Raw genomic sequence first — 15,421 nt, 5'->3', positions numbered from 1 at the left:
TGAATAGTATTTGCCCGGGCAAGCCTTCCAAGGGTGGAACCAACTAAGGCAAGGCTGGCACTATTCACGTGAATAGTACCAGCCCTTGCCTTGCCTTAGCCTACATGGGTGGAGATGCTCTTAATGGCTGTACAAGAGAGAGAGAGAGAGAGAGAGAGAGAGAGAGAGAGAGAGAGAGAGATTGCTGGTGGTGGTTGTTGTGGTGGCAACGGCATGGGAATAGAAGATGACATAGAGGTTGTTGGGTTTCTAGATTTTTTTATTTAAATTTTGTAATTTTGTAATTTTATTTGTAAACTGAACTTAATAATAATAAAAAAAATTAATGGTTGTTTGACAGAATGGACAATATTGGCTAACGGAATAAAACACAAGAACTCAATTGGCCAAATTGAAAACATGGGGACTAAATTGGCCAAATGAGTAAAATACCGAGACTATTTTAACATTTAAGCCAAAATTAATATAGAAATGAAAACTACACCCCTGAAACTTTAAAATAAATCCCCAATATTTTGACAAAAAAGAAAACTTTAAAATAAATCTAAAACAACTAGGAGGAGGGGTATTGATTCTTTCCCAGAAACAATTTGGAAAAATAAAATTAAAAAGAAATGTTTTATTATATCTCATCCAACCAAACCAATGCCTCTCCCATAAAAAAATTCAATAAACAAAAAAACAAAGAATTAGTTAATGATTTTGTTGACCTGCTTGGCCAATGATACAAGTGCAACATCAACCGCGTCCCCAATCCCAGAATTAGTCGCATTGGGGTGGGCGTAAGTAAGACTTGGGATCAAACCTAGAAGCTTTTCACGCATCATCTTAACCTTTTTACTCGAAATCTTCATGAGCTCCTCCTCTATTCTCTCACTTGCTTTGCTTTTCTGATCTATGAACACCGAGTAACTGCTTCTCTCTCCAGGTAAATACCACCCATACTGAGTGTAAGCCGAGTGGGGTGAAAAAAACACCGGTATGCAACCCGCAAGCACCGAGTCAAACGTTGACCGCCGAGTAAACGAGTCACCGGGCGCCTGCAGGCAAAACCGAGATTCGGTCATAACCTTCAGCACCTCACTCGGCTCGCCGCACTTGCTGTGGCCGTCAGGCGTCCTGCAGTTCAGGAGCTTGCACCGAGTTGACTCGCCGCATTGCCTTATGAACTCGTTCCTGATAGCCGCCTTCCTTCTGGGGGCGCCAATGAAGGAGAACAAGTAGGGCCGCCGGACTTTCCTCATCTTGTTCTGCCACCACGCCATCTCCTGACTCGTGGACGGGTGGAAGTACGAAGGGTAAGGGATGCCGTACTGGTTCTTTCCTTGCCATGGATGTCTCTCTATGATCAACACTGACATGTTCTTCACTGCGGGAAGGTTTAGGAGGCGGCCGGCTCCGTAGTCGCGGTCGTTCGGCTTTCGGATGAAATCTCGTACGACCCTCCCCAGGGCCACAAAGTGGTCCTTACCATTGTGCTTGTTCCACCAAGGCTGCGCTTGGATAAAGTCAACCAGGCTGACGTCCAGCTCATCACGAGCGGTCAGGTTACGTTCGCGGAACTTGTTTGAAACGTGGAAGCCGCCGTAGTAGGGCACGTAGAAGAGGGAGGCAAGCGCGGGATCCCGCGTGCGGCAGGGATGGTTCTCCACACGTGCGTGGAAGATCATCTCCGCGGTGAACTGGTTGGTGGCGAACCAGCCGCCGCTGGAAATTGGCTGGCCGAGACCGGAGTTGGCGACGTGTGGACACATGTCGGTGTGCACGTTGAGGTTGTGGCAGTGGCGAAGGAGGCCGAGGTTGAACTTGGCCGGCAGAGGGTATACATAGACTGACATGTTTTTGTCGCAAGTGGCGGCTGCGGATGGTGATTCGTTGACTTCACTGTCGTGTTGGGTTTTGTTAAGAAGAGGATGTTCATGTTGTTGTTGTTGGATAACGTTAATGTCAGTGAACGGGTACCAAAAGACGAGCCAAGCAGCCGATACAAAGAGGACAAGGAAGCCACCGCGCCTGGTTAGAGAGGGAGGTCTTTGCTTTTCGGAAAACATGAAGAACAGAAACAGCAAGAGAGAAGAGAGACAAGAAGACAATTTTTGTGAGAAACAGAAATTCTCAGTCGTTTGATGCAGCTGCAAGGCACATCGATGATTGATCCGCTATGGTTTGAAAATTGAAAATTGAAATGTTACTGTACGTTTGGGATTCTAATTGGTCCAACTTAATATAATAAAATAGAATAGAGCTAATAAGACCACAAGTGGTGAGGAGGGTTTACTGAGGGAGGCTGGACACACCGTTTTACTTGTTGCGTACACCGCAGATTTTGGCATTATTATTATGTTATATATATTGAAAAAGCATATCCATAGTCCAAAATGGCAGACGACTCTTTTTGGAATCATGAAATGAATTAAATGAAGGGAGAAAATTATGGCATGATGGATGGATATTGATGAATAATGGTGAAATTGAGTAGAGGTAATTGAGGCTTGATGGAGTTGACCAAAGGCATGATTAGTATATGATTAGCAAGGTGAGCCACACATATGTACTTGGACCATTATACTTGACATATCAAGGGCTCAATCTAGGTCCCTAGATATGGAGACAGCTTCCGCGTGGCTTTATAATTTAGAGCCCAAAATGCATGTGAGGGATGCCTTTTCGACATTGAGCTCCGTATTCAAGAGCTTTAGGGTGGTTGAGCCCTATATAGGGAACCCCTTGGCGATGGCCTGATGATAACAACACCCTTTGAAATCAATAAAGAAAAAATGCAGACTGAAAAGAAACAAAATCTATAGTGAGAAAGAGAGTTTGTTCGAGGAACATGTTGTATTGATTGGAGAGTGAATCATATTGTTGGTTAAAAACAAGTCCATAACATGCCTACAAGTACTGTTGGAAGACCCATATACCATTATTAGATGCCTCATTGTTGTTATTTTTTGTGGGTCATTTTTTGCGTGCGTTGAAATTCGGAGTTGGTCCTATTGGCGGATTCAGAAATTTTCAATATGTAAAAGCTTTAAAAAACAAATTTCAGACAAAAAAAACCAGTAAAAATGAAACACTGTATTTCATAATTCTTGAAAAAAAAAACATTACAATTATTTGTCATGTTAATCCGAATAAGAAACCAATACTATTGTTACAATTTTTATTGTATTTGGGATCATAATCAACTTTATTCGAATTCACCATGATTTACAAACAAAATTTCTCTTAGGAAGTTTTTCTCTTTATTCTTATTTGGCTTGCAAATAAAATAAGAAAATTGTTATGAATATGAAAGCCTATAAACCAATAGTAACACTGTTGCCTTCATTTTCAGTTTTACTTGAGAAATGATGTCATAAAAAGAGATGATAATATATCATATTAAGGGTCCATGAAAATTCATTTTTGACTTTATGCACCACCAAGTACATAGTATTGGGAGGGGGTGTGTGGTTACAGTTTGGGGCCAGGGAATTTATTTGAGTTTATTTGAGAGATAGATTGACTAGGGCTCGTCAATGGGCCGGGCCGGGCTAGCCCGGCCCAAATTTCATGGGCTTGGGCCGGGCCGGGCCGGGCTTTAAAGAGGAGAGAGAAAATATCGGGCCGGGTTTTTTTAGAAAATTCAAAGCCCAAGCCCATCTCATGAGTCGGGCTTGAAAAAGCCCATCGGGCCGGGCCGGGCTAAGCCCAACGGGCCGGGCCGAAATGGGCCTAAAAAATAATGTGTAAAAAAAAAATAAAAAATTATGCTACAACAAAATTGAAAATTTAAATTTATGTATGCATTTTCATGTTTTTGTATGTAATCACATTTTCACGTTGTCTTGAGCATATTTCCTTGATAGATTTACATAAAACAAAAGAAAATACTCTAATAGATTTACATAAAACAAAAGAAAATACTAAAAACTATAAATTTAAGGATAAAACTTGTATTAATTTTGTGCTCATCATTTGGTGATGTGTTAAAGAAAAATATGATTATATTTGGTGGTATGATTATGTTTGGTGATATGATATGTTGTTTGTCTTATTTATATATATATATATATATATATATATATATATATAATTGTTGTATTAATAAATGACACAAATTAATGTGCTAATCATCCAATTATAAACTAGGAATGAGTAGAATTCAATGGAAACAAACACAATTTTTATAACAAGTAACACACAAAAAAAAATTAAAGAGGGAGATTTGTCATTCAAGTGATGTAATCCTAATTCTAAACCCTTATTTATACATAATTATATATGTATGCGGGCCTAACGGGCCGGGTTTTTGTGGGCGGGCCGGGCCGGGCTTTCATGGGCTTAATCGGGCCGGGCCTATGGGCCGGGCCGGGCTTCAAACACCTAAGCCCAAGCCCGGCCCAAGCCCAAGCGGGCCGGGCCCTCTCAAAGCCCATAACGGGCCGGGCCGGGCTTTTTTTCAATGGGCCGGGCGGGCCCCCGTAAGCCCATGAGCCCGCGGGCCAAATGATGAGGCCTAAGATTGACTTTCAAAATGATTTTGGGGGTTAGTGGGCTATAGCTTCCTTTTTTTCATCTTTTTGCCTAGGTTTTAAAAAAATAAAAATATAACCAGCATTTGGCCAAGTCATTAAAAAAAAAAAAGGGTTAGGTCATTAAGAAACAAAGGGTTTAGGGTTTAGTGTAAAGTTGGTGTTTCTTTTCTTCTCTTACCTTGTTGGTAACTGAGGATTGGGCTCTAGCTACTAATCATTTGTTCAAATAATAGGAGAAGGATTAATGATTTGAATCCCTTCAATGAGATTGGTTATTGCTTTTCTCGAGCGCGCATGAGAAGAAGCTGCAAAACGGTTGAGTTTCTCAAGAGTTTATCTTTCAAGGGAAGTAATCTGCTTTCTCTCTTAACCTTATGTTTAGCTCTTTTATAGCTTCTATTTGATTCCAACATGTGTTTAGGGAGGCAAACTTCACTGTGAACTGGGCCATGGGCTCTCATCGCAAGTTAGTTGGGAGCTTGGGCTTCCTTTGTCAATCTGTTCCCCTTTTTATTTTGACCTCTTTGTGCTTTCTTGTCCTAGGAGTTTTGTTTTGTAATTTCAATTTTCGCATACAAATAAATAAATAAAATTTAAAAACAAAAGACTTGCAGCCCTGAATCGTATATATGAATTACATTTACAAATCTCACTATTGACAACATTATTGTGCATATGTTACAAAGGTTTAGGATCCACTTTAGTTATGGCATATAGGCTTAATTATTGATATCCCTTGAAACTTAATTCGAATCTTTGTGCCTTTAAAACTCATTTGCCTCACTTTATCTTCCCGGAACACGAATCTCAATTTGCCTATTTCTACTAACTCCATTAAAAAATTAATTTGTTTATTTTATGTGAGAGTTTTATTTGTATTATTATGACTTGTTTTTTTTTTTTTTTCAAGTTTTATCATTTTGTTTTTGTCATAATAAGCTTTTTTTTTTTTTTTTTTGGTTCTGAGTTTGCACTCTTAGTTGGAATGCCTATGCCAGAGTGTCTTCGATCGTGAGTGATCGTTAGTGGAGAAGCCCTATATTGTCTTAATTTTTATGTTAGATCATTTCATTATTGTAACTGACAAGACCCGACCCAAATTCCACTTTGGAATCTGAGCCGAACCCTGTGCGTGTCCAACACCTGGCAGGTGCCGGCACACTTGACCAAATTGCCCTTCTAATTAAGATTCAAAATTCTTTTACTGTTTGATTTCTGCCGAAAATTCAGCAGAGTCTCCCCTGTAATTCGCTCATTTCCCAAATAGCTTCACCTGTATAAAACACAATTCTATAGTCCCAAACGTTCAGCATACAAGAATTTGATCCATACTTAATTCAATAGTGGTTCACAACATAAATAAAGCAATGGCATTCACCTTATTATAAACGAGAATTAACGGTAATCCATATTTTGCTCAATTACAATGGGTTACAACTAGACCCATTCAAAACATAGTTCAACGGTTTATTTTGCGGTTGCACGTAGGTTAACCTAGGTTGCCTACGTACCCTTACCGAGGGATCAAGCCACACGTAGTTCTTTCATACTTCCCTCACCAAAAGCTTCAACTTTAATTAATCCTATGAAATCGTACAAAATATTTTGATTTAAGAATAATCTTCCACCTAATCTGAAATTGGTACTTAGGTGACGAGGGGTAAATTTTACGACACTTAAACAAAACACAACAATCTTCATACACTTTAGACCTAGACCAAATACACTTATGACTAGTCAACTGCTAGTCATGAACAACCACAATCAAGAACATACACAGAGCATATCAATATGTACCTGCAAGCCTAGAGAATTACTGGGGACAACCTAGGCACTCAGAAGGACCCGTCAATCTAGGCATCCCATGTGCTAGCAACAACTATGGTGAAAGTGTGTGAAAGCATCATAATCAAGTAAGCATCAGAGAGCAGAAAAAGATGACTAGTCAACTGCAAGAACACGAACCCAGAAATACATGTGATGACTAGTCAACTGTCAAGAACACAAACCCAGAATTACATGTGATGACTAGTCAACCATCAAGAACACAAAAACAGAAATACATGTGATAACTAGTCAACTATCAAGAACACAAACCCAGAAAATTCAGATATGCAAACCAGAAATTTGTTCACCCAGAAACCCACCATTGGGAAAAACTGGGGGTCATCAACCGACCAGGCAATCCACTAAGTAGAAAAAGATTCTTACAAAGGAACACAAGAGCTCAAGAAAAACCTAGATCTATTTAGGAAGATGAGCTATACCTCCTTCATGCAATCTTCTTCTCCAACTTAGCAAAGCTTCAAGCTCAGTTCTTCATGGCAATGGCCGCTCCTTCACCAGCTCTTTCATCTCATGGCACTAGCTTGCAAGCTCTAACTCAGACTGAAACCAAAATTTGGATTCAAAGGAGAATGACCAATTTCTTCAAGAAACCATCTCTTGAAGAAATCAGTCTTGAATCTGACCTAGATATAAATGAGAGAGTGTTTTAATGAGCTAGATGCAGATTCGAATTTCAAATGCAGTTTTTCAAAAAGAAATCAATTTGGAAAAACTCATAGATGAAAATAAGATGGTTCTCTCATGAAGAAGAAGAAGAGAAAGAGCAAGCAAAACTTTCCAAAACTTCCACCCCAAAAGAGACGCAGCCAAATGAAGAATTCTTTGGCCTTTACACACCAAAATTCCCTATGTCAGAATCGACACATGTCAACAGAGAGAGAAGAGAGAATAGGACAAAAAGGTTCGTTATCTAGTTGGAAATCCTACATAGCAAGGATGACTAGTCATATGAGAAAACAGATGACTAGTCATCATTTTATGAAATCAATTTAATGGAATGTGATGCAATGCACAATTTACCTTTGTCAATTTGCTTGAACCTCCATAGGATAGATATTAGTAAAGAAGACCTGCTATTCTTAATCTAAACTTGAGCTTGATAAATACAATAAAAATCCTATTACAAAATTGTCAAGGGAAGCCAAAAGAAATACTCAAAATGTATACATTAACATAATCACATATGCGCATAAACAACACTGACATGTGTGAAAATGAGAAAGTTATTAAAATGACTTTTGGTGACGTGAAGCCTTAATATCATTGTCAACAGTTTAAATAAAACATGCTTCTATCATCCACAGATAATAACTGACTCATCACTAAAGAGAATAGATATGAATTGTAGACAAATCCTTAAAACTTGGAAACCTTCAATCCTTGTCTCGTAAAATCAGAAAATAGGTATTAAAACTTTTACTCAAAATACCAAGATAAAATAATCCATTAAGTTTAAACATCTTAAAACCCAAATACTCTCCACCTAGGCGTACCCTCATTCATATTCTATCAATTCCTTTAATATACCATCAATTTTGATAATATTCCGTCAATACCAAGTATCATGTCTGTTACCTCCTCGTAGGCCTCGGAAACACAAAGTCAACCCGAGCCGCATTCCTTGCAGGCCTTGGGAACACAAAGTCAACCTGAGCCGCATTCCTCGCAGAACTCGGGGGACATTTAGTCAGCCCGAGAACGCATATCCTCGCACCACATGGTTCAGGCATCCCCGAAACTTGTAAGCATTAACATAAATGACAAAACTGTTTCAAGGCAACTGAGGGGTACTCCTGTGGCGGGTTTGAAAACCATATTTCAATTCTTTTCTCAACTTTCCAAAAAGCGTTTCAACTACCTTTGAATTTACACCACATACTGTTGAGAACTAGTGTCCATAATTCATCATTTTCAAACTACTGAGTATAGACATGTACTTAGATGTTTAATTAATTTATTATTTACGTCGAAATCCAATTACATAGTGATTCATAAATATTAGATCATTCAATAACACTCAGTTAGATACTTTAATGATCATAATAATAATAATAATAGATAAATAGATAAATAGATAAATAATTAATTAAATAATTAAATAATAAATAGCCCTTAGAGATCCCATCACTTCTAATGATGCCTAATCTTCGAATATCATGAATGACATCCAGGAACACCATAAAATACTATAATATAATCTCAAAATCCAACCATAATGAAAATAATTCACAAACAGTCAAGCCTCGTTTATAGGATAGTTCTTGCACTTCTTAAAGTGTAAAACTACCTCGGAAGACTCACGGTTAATCGATGGTCAAACTTTCTAAAATGGGTCAACCGGGCCCGTGAGGCTCGCGACCTCCATTCCGATCCGAGAGTTCCTACGTGTTCAACAAGGTTTACTATACCTGTCCTGTAGGTTTGGTCCGAATCGAACGGTCGGATCGCTCACGATTGGATGGTTATCATTTATCGAAACTTTGAATTATTGAATCGGAGTATCTGGGACTCTGATTCTTGATTCGCGAACTCCTATACGATCCTAGAAGTACCTAGATCAACATATTTGAAAATGAAGTCGTTCCAAGGGTCTGAACATATCGAACTCGGATAACGCCTAATATGCGATATCAGATCAACAATCAAACGATAACCAAATTGGAATTCGTGCATACCGTCGTGCTTGGGACAATATGAGGATTATTTTAGGACCAAGAGGGACACCCAAACAGTACCCACGCATGGGTGTCCAAAGCGATTCCGATGGTTGGAAAATCTCCAAACCGATGGTCAAGACCTATACCTACATGATCAGAACAATGAATGGAACAACTTTTGTTCTTGGATCAACCCCAAAAAGTAACCGGAAGTGGTTGGAATCGGGGGCCAAAATTGGCCAAAACTTTCATATCTTATTTTCCTCTCAAAACGTAAAAATTTCTCATAAATTACACAACCAGCAGCTAGAACACATTGAGAAGATGAAAAGGCATACCTAGATCGCAAAATTTGGTTACTGGAAACATTTGAAACGATCAATGGAAAAATGGGTCAATTTCGGCTGGATTTTTGCAGTTTGCTGGTGATATCGGCGGTTATAGCGGCGGGGGAAGGTCGGGATGGAGAGAGGAGAGTGGTCCGGTTCGTTTAGTACCGGCCTTGTGGCCGGCGGTGGTTGGAAACAACGACGGTGGCACAAAAGGTCGTCGGTTGTACTGTTTTGGAGGGGGGGTAGGGGGGTTGTTGCGCAAGTTGAAGGGGAAGGGGGCTCGGGAGAGAGAGAGAGAGAGAGAGAGAGAGAGAGAGAGAGAGAGAGAGAGAGAGGGAGGGAGGGAGGGAGAGAAAGAAAAATCTGGATTTTTTTTATAATCCCTTTTTGATATAATTACAATTTTGCCACTGGACTATTTTTTATCGTAACTTCCTCGTTACAACTCCGATTTGAGCCCACTACGTGTCTATGGACTCATCTCGATGTGCTTTACACAACGGTACTACTAAAATCCCTATATTCTTTCCCAAACAAAAAGTCAACTTTTAAACCATTAAAATATTCTCGGGCTAAAATCGTCTTTTACTTGAATAAATTAATAATTAAATATTAATTTAGGACCGGGTTATTACAGTAATGGCCTTTTGTGGTTAGTGACTTTTTTGACTGAATTATTAATGCAATTTCAGAATTTCTAAAAATAAAATAAAATAATTCATTGAATATATTGATGTGGCACAAATAGGGCCCACTTATTTAATGATGGGCTAGCCAAATAGCCGCCAAAACTTGATAACGAATAACAATCTATATAATAAAAAAAATATAGGAGTGATGAAAAATATATATTCTATCAATATGTCCTACATTATTTTATTATTGCTTGTAAGGTACCAATTGAAAATTAAATAATTAATTGGAATTAATTAATTCACCAATGTGCTTGGCCAATGATGCAAGTGCAACATCCACAGCATCCCCAAACCCAAAATCAGTGGCATTCGGATGCGCATAAGTGAGACTTGGCATCAAATCTATAATTTCTTCACGCATCATCTTCACCTTCTCGCTCGAAATCTTCAACAGCTCCTCTTCTATTCTTCTACTCGCATTGCTCTTCTCGTCTATGTAAACCGAGTACCTGCTTGCATCTCCAGGCAAATACCATGCATACTGACTGTAAGCCGTGTGACGTGAGAAGAAAACAGGCACGCAACCAGCAAGCACCGAGTCAAACGTTGACCGCCTCGTCGGTGTGTCGCCGGGCGCTTGCAAGCAGAACTGAGAACGCGTCATCACCCTCATGATCTCCCTCGGCTGCAAACACTTTCTTGCCCCGTCGGGCCCCTCGCAGTTCAAGAGCTTGCACCGAGTTGACTCACCGCATTGCCTTATGAACTCGTTCCTTATGGCCGCCTTGTTCTTTCTGCGTGCACCAACGAAAGAGAACAGATGGGGCCTCTCCATCAACCTCATCATCCTCTGCCACGCCACCATCTCCCGCCACGTGGACGGATGGAAATAGGAAGGGTAGGGGATGCCGTGTTGGTTTGGTTGCCAAGGATGTCTCTCTATGATCAGCACCGACATGTTTTCGGCGGCGGGTAGGTTTAGGAGGGTACCGGGCGTACGAACTTTGGAGGAGGAGGAGGAGGAGGAGGCACTGGCGTTGTTCATGGTTCGCATGAAATCCCATACGACCGTCCCCAGGGCCATAAAGTGGTCCTTACCATGGTTCCTCTGCCACCAAGGTTGAGCCTGTATGTAGTCAACCAAGCTAAACGTCAGCTCGTCACGGGCCGTATGGTTGGATTCACGGTACTTGTTTAGAGCGTCGAAGCCGCCGTAGAAGGGGACGTAGAAGAGGGAGGCGCGTGCGGGATCCTGCACGCGACACGGGTGGTTCTGTAGTCGCGCGTGGAATATGATCTCCGCCGTGTACTGGTGGGTGGTGTACCAGCTACTAGTGACAGTAGAGTGCCCTATGCGGGAATAATTAAGCGGCTGGCCGAGGCCGGAATTGGCAACGGCGGGACACATGTTGGCCTTTATGCTTAGGTTGTTGCATTGGCTAAGGAGTCCGAGGTTGAACTGGGGCGGCAAAGTGTATACATAGACTGACATGTTTTTGTAGCACGTGGGGATTTTGAATGGCGATTGTGGTTCAGCAACTTGAGCTTGTTCTCTGACGACATCGTTTGAAGAAGTGTTGGTTGTTGTGGGCGGGAAGCAAAAGAGGAGAAGGAGAAGCCAAGAAGCGGATAGAAAGAGAAAAAGGAGAGCACAGCATCTGACGAGGACGTAGGGAATAGTGTTTAGGGTGAAGAAGTAGTATAATATTTCTTTGAATTTGGAGTTGTTGCTGCTGTATTTCTCTCCCTCCGTCCATGGAAAACTAGGAGGTGTCTGCTTTCGCGAAGACATGAAAAACAACGACAAAGAAGAAGAAGAAGAAGCAGCAGTAGATTGGATAGTAGAAAGAAGAATTAAACTCTGTGTCCCTTAGTTTTGGATTTGATGGCTACAAATAATATTATGCGGTGAAGAAATTCATCATCAAGATTGAAAGCTCAAGTGTGGGGTAGGTTCGCTATCTTTCCCCTGAAAACGATTGACATGATATGAAGCTTTCTTTCTATATTGTTCTACTGTCACTAGCGGCCGGATGTACAAGTTTTCACTCTAATTAATTACGTGGCCAAATTTTTCCTTTCTTGGAGGAAAAGCTCCACATATGGTGCATTATAATTTTTACTTTATATGCTCCATACAGTGCCCTTCTTGTTTCCTTTCTGTTAAAAAGCAAAACTTAATCATGCCCACATATAGTGCATTTAAATTCAGCGATCTACATTATGGAGAGGGGGAGGGGCTCAATTACCATCATTGGTGTTCGAGCGGATACCACTGAGATAAACCCTATTGACGATACGCTTTTGTTCTTTGTTTAAGTTCTTTCTAAACATTCTTTATTATGATCATTTTTAAAATGATTTGCCCGCCCACTGAGATAAACCGCGTGGCCACAGCAAAAAAAAAAAAGTGTTTATACCAGCAAATTAACCCGCCAACTTATGGCGCACCAACTTTTTTTATAGTTTTTTTTGGGTAAATAGAATGCAGTGAACCAAAACTAAAAGCAAAAGTCGAGACGCGAAGCAACAACAACCAGGACAAGGACAAAGCCTGTATCCTAATATGGTGGTGGCAGCAGCTAATAAGTTACCCAACAACCAAACCATTTTCAACCTTTCGTATTGCAAAATTTCACAAAAACATGAATTGCTTACAATATTCGCAACAAGCCCAGTTTCTTGTGTTTTTTTCATTGTCTTTTATTTAATTTATTTTCTTTCAGCAAAAGTATCATCAATAGATTTTTAAATTTTTTAATAATATAATTGGTTCTTATTATGTGCTTCATATCTTAGCCTCCTTTCCCTCTCAATGTCTACATATATGGACTTTGATTTGGTGGCTTCCTCTTCCAACAAATCATAAATTTTCATATTAAATAAATACTACAATAAATCCTCAATTTTTAGTCTCATATTAAATCCTCAATAAATAAATAAATACTATAATAACTCCTTAATTTTTAATCCCATATTACATATAAGAAAGGTATGAATATATATATATTGGTGTAAAGTTAATATGGTAACATGAGTTTTTTTTAAGAGAAAGAAAAAGAAATTCAAATTAAATAGGACGGCACGAATATGGCCCATTTTAATGTGGACTTGGGTTTTGGGCTGGAATCAATGGGGGCGGATCTGTGGCACCATGTTTTTGAGTCTTGACACAAGTTTTGACACAAATTTTCAACCATTAAATTAGAATGGATTGAATGGTCGAGATTATGTTTCATTAATTACTTAAATTAAATTAAATCTCTAATGCCAAGTAAATTTCATTTTTATTTGTTAGTTATGATAATCTCGAAAATCACTCAATTATCTTTCCCCCCTTTTGTTTTCTTATCATTTTCTCTCTTCTCAATTCATAACCTGCGAAACCTCACTATTACCTTCCCCTTGCCATTGTCATCTACACCAACCGAGCATTCTTCTACGACATAGAAAATCTGTCTCAAGCTACCAATATTGAAGAGAAAATAAGATATTAATATTTAACCAAAAAAGAAAAAGCCCATATTTGTTGCAATATTTCTTCTCTACCGTTTGGTTGATCTAACTCTGTGTTTCTCTCTCTCTCTCTCTCTCTGTTTTTTTTTCCTAACATCTTAATGGCTTACAAGCTTTTATTCATTATGATTAATAATAACATTAAAAAAAATATATGGCAAAAGACAGTTTGCTGTGCAGTTCATTGTGTGTGTGTGGGTGTGTTATCTCCAAGCCTTTACTTCGAGAGTCATAATCTATGTATAACTGTAAGAACCCAAAAAATAAGCAGTAAAAAAAAGCCAAAAACCAAGTTAGGGATAGAGAAGAAAAAGAATCAGAAACCTATAAAGCTTTAGAAGAAAGAAGAGGATGGGAAAGTCATTAACTGAAGAATTCTAGAGGATAGAGAACGACGAAATAGGAAGATTTTATAAAACATTGATTGAGGATAGAGAAATAAGAAAGAGAAAGTCAATTAAAAATTATTTTTAATATATATTTTTCTTTAAAATATATAATTAGTTTAGTTAATCTTAACCATTCAATCCATTCAATCCATTTCAATCTAATGGTTGAAAACTTGTGTCAAAATTTGCGTCAAAAATATAGTGCCATGGATCCACCCCTATATATATATATATATATTGGTAGGGGCTTTCTCTATTGCGAACTGCAAGTGTGCGGAGTGGATGCGGACTTCTATTTGTCACCGTTAGATTCCTTGTACGCTGTAGATTTAAAACATCATTGAGAACTTCTATTTCTATCAGACCTTTTCAGTCTTTTGGTAAGAGCCAAAATTCCCGCGCTTACTCCTCCAATCTACTAACCCCTGTTTCTTTCTTCCACCACAACACCTTCTCTTCTTTGTGCCTTCATCTGATGCTTTCATCAATTGCTATTTGTGACTCTGTATATGCAATACGTCATTTCCCTTCTTCTCCACATTGATTTTCTATTTCTTTTTATAGGGATATCCTCGCTGATTTGGGTTTGGGTTCTACTTGGTCTTCGTATGAACTTGGCTCACTTTTGTTTCATTTTGAGTTTGGTGAGGTGTTGTACTACTGGGCGGGATTTTTTTATACGACCTTGGCTGATCTGTTGTTTAATTATACTCTGTATTTACCTGATGTTTACAATTACTAACTATATTTCATTTGCAGATGGGGATATTGAAGCTAACTATGATCTCCTGATATGATTCGAAGAGTCATGCCTTCTTTGGATGATTTGCAAAGTTTGTATACAGATATCTTCAGAAGTTTAGAAAAGATATAAACAGATAAATGATTGAAATAGATGGTCCCAAGACTCCATTACAAGACAAAGGAATTGAAGCTACAACAATAATTGACGTTGTGTGTACAAGTACAAAATTTCAGCTTCATACAAAATTATAGCTTGAACAATAATGAACTAATCCAGCCACAACTACATTCAAAGTTCAATTTCCACAAGCATCGACTATTACTTCACAAAACCATTATTGATATCGGGTGAAATATTTTCTGCATCCTTGCACAAAGAGGACCTGCATAAGAAATAAGAAATTATATATTTAAGATAAAATAATCGAATAAATCGAAATAAAAAATTCAACTCAGTTTCTTACTGATTAATGTGAGTTGTACAAGTTCTTCTGTCATGTCCTGTTTGTCCACACCCATGGCAATGACGTTTACTCTTATTCATTGCTTTCTCTTTTCCTCCCTTCAATCTTTTACCGCAGCCCTTCGCCCTTACTTGAAGAGGGTCATTCAAATGTGGTGAAAGATAACTACTAGTTGCATTTTCATTATTGCTTCCACATATATTGTTACTACCACGCACCACAAAATTTATCTTTTCTCGCATACCTTCAAAACTTTCTAGTAGAACTTTACTTGCCTCTTGAGATACCAAGGCACCATCAATAAGCTCAAAGGCAA

At 38.9% G+C, this 15,421-nt stretch overlaps 2 pseudogenes; both read right to left on the bottom strand.

Annotated features, from left to right (window-relative positions):
* Positions 1–455: 455 nt before the first annotated feature.
* Positions 456–2,161, bottom strand: LOC110774241 (putative xyloglucan galactosyltransferase GT17 pseudogene; annotated as a pseudogene).
* A 7,982-nt stretch (positions 2,162–10,143) lies between these two features.
* Positions 10,144–11,846, bottom strand: LOC110746248 (putative xyloglucan galactosyltransferase GT17 pseudogene; annotated as a pseudogene).
* Between the last annotated feature and the right edge of the window lie 3,575 nt (positions 11,847–15,421).

Source organism: Prunus avium, chromosome 6 (assembly GCF_965620075.1).
Source record: "Prunus avium chromosome 6, drPruAviu1.hap1.1, whole genome shotgun sequence".
Taxonomy (NCBI): Eukaryota; Viridiplantae; Streptophyta; class Magnoliopsida; order Rosales; family Rosaceae; genus Prunus; species Prunus avium.
This window is presented reverse-complemented; position numbering and strand designations above follow the sequence as displayed.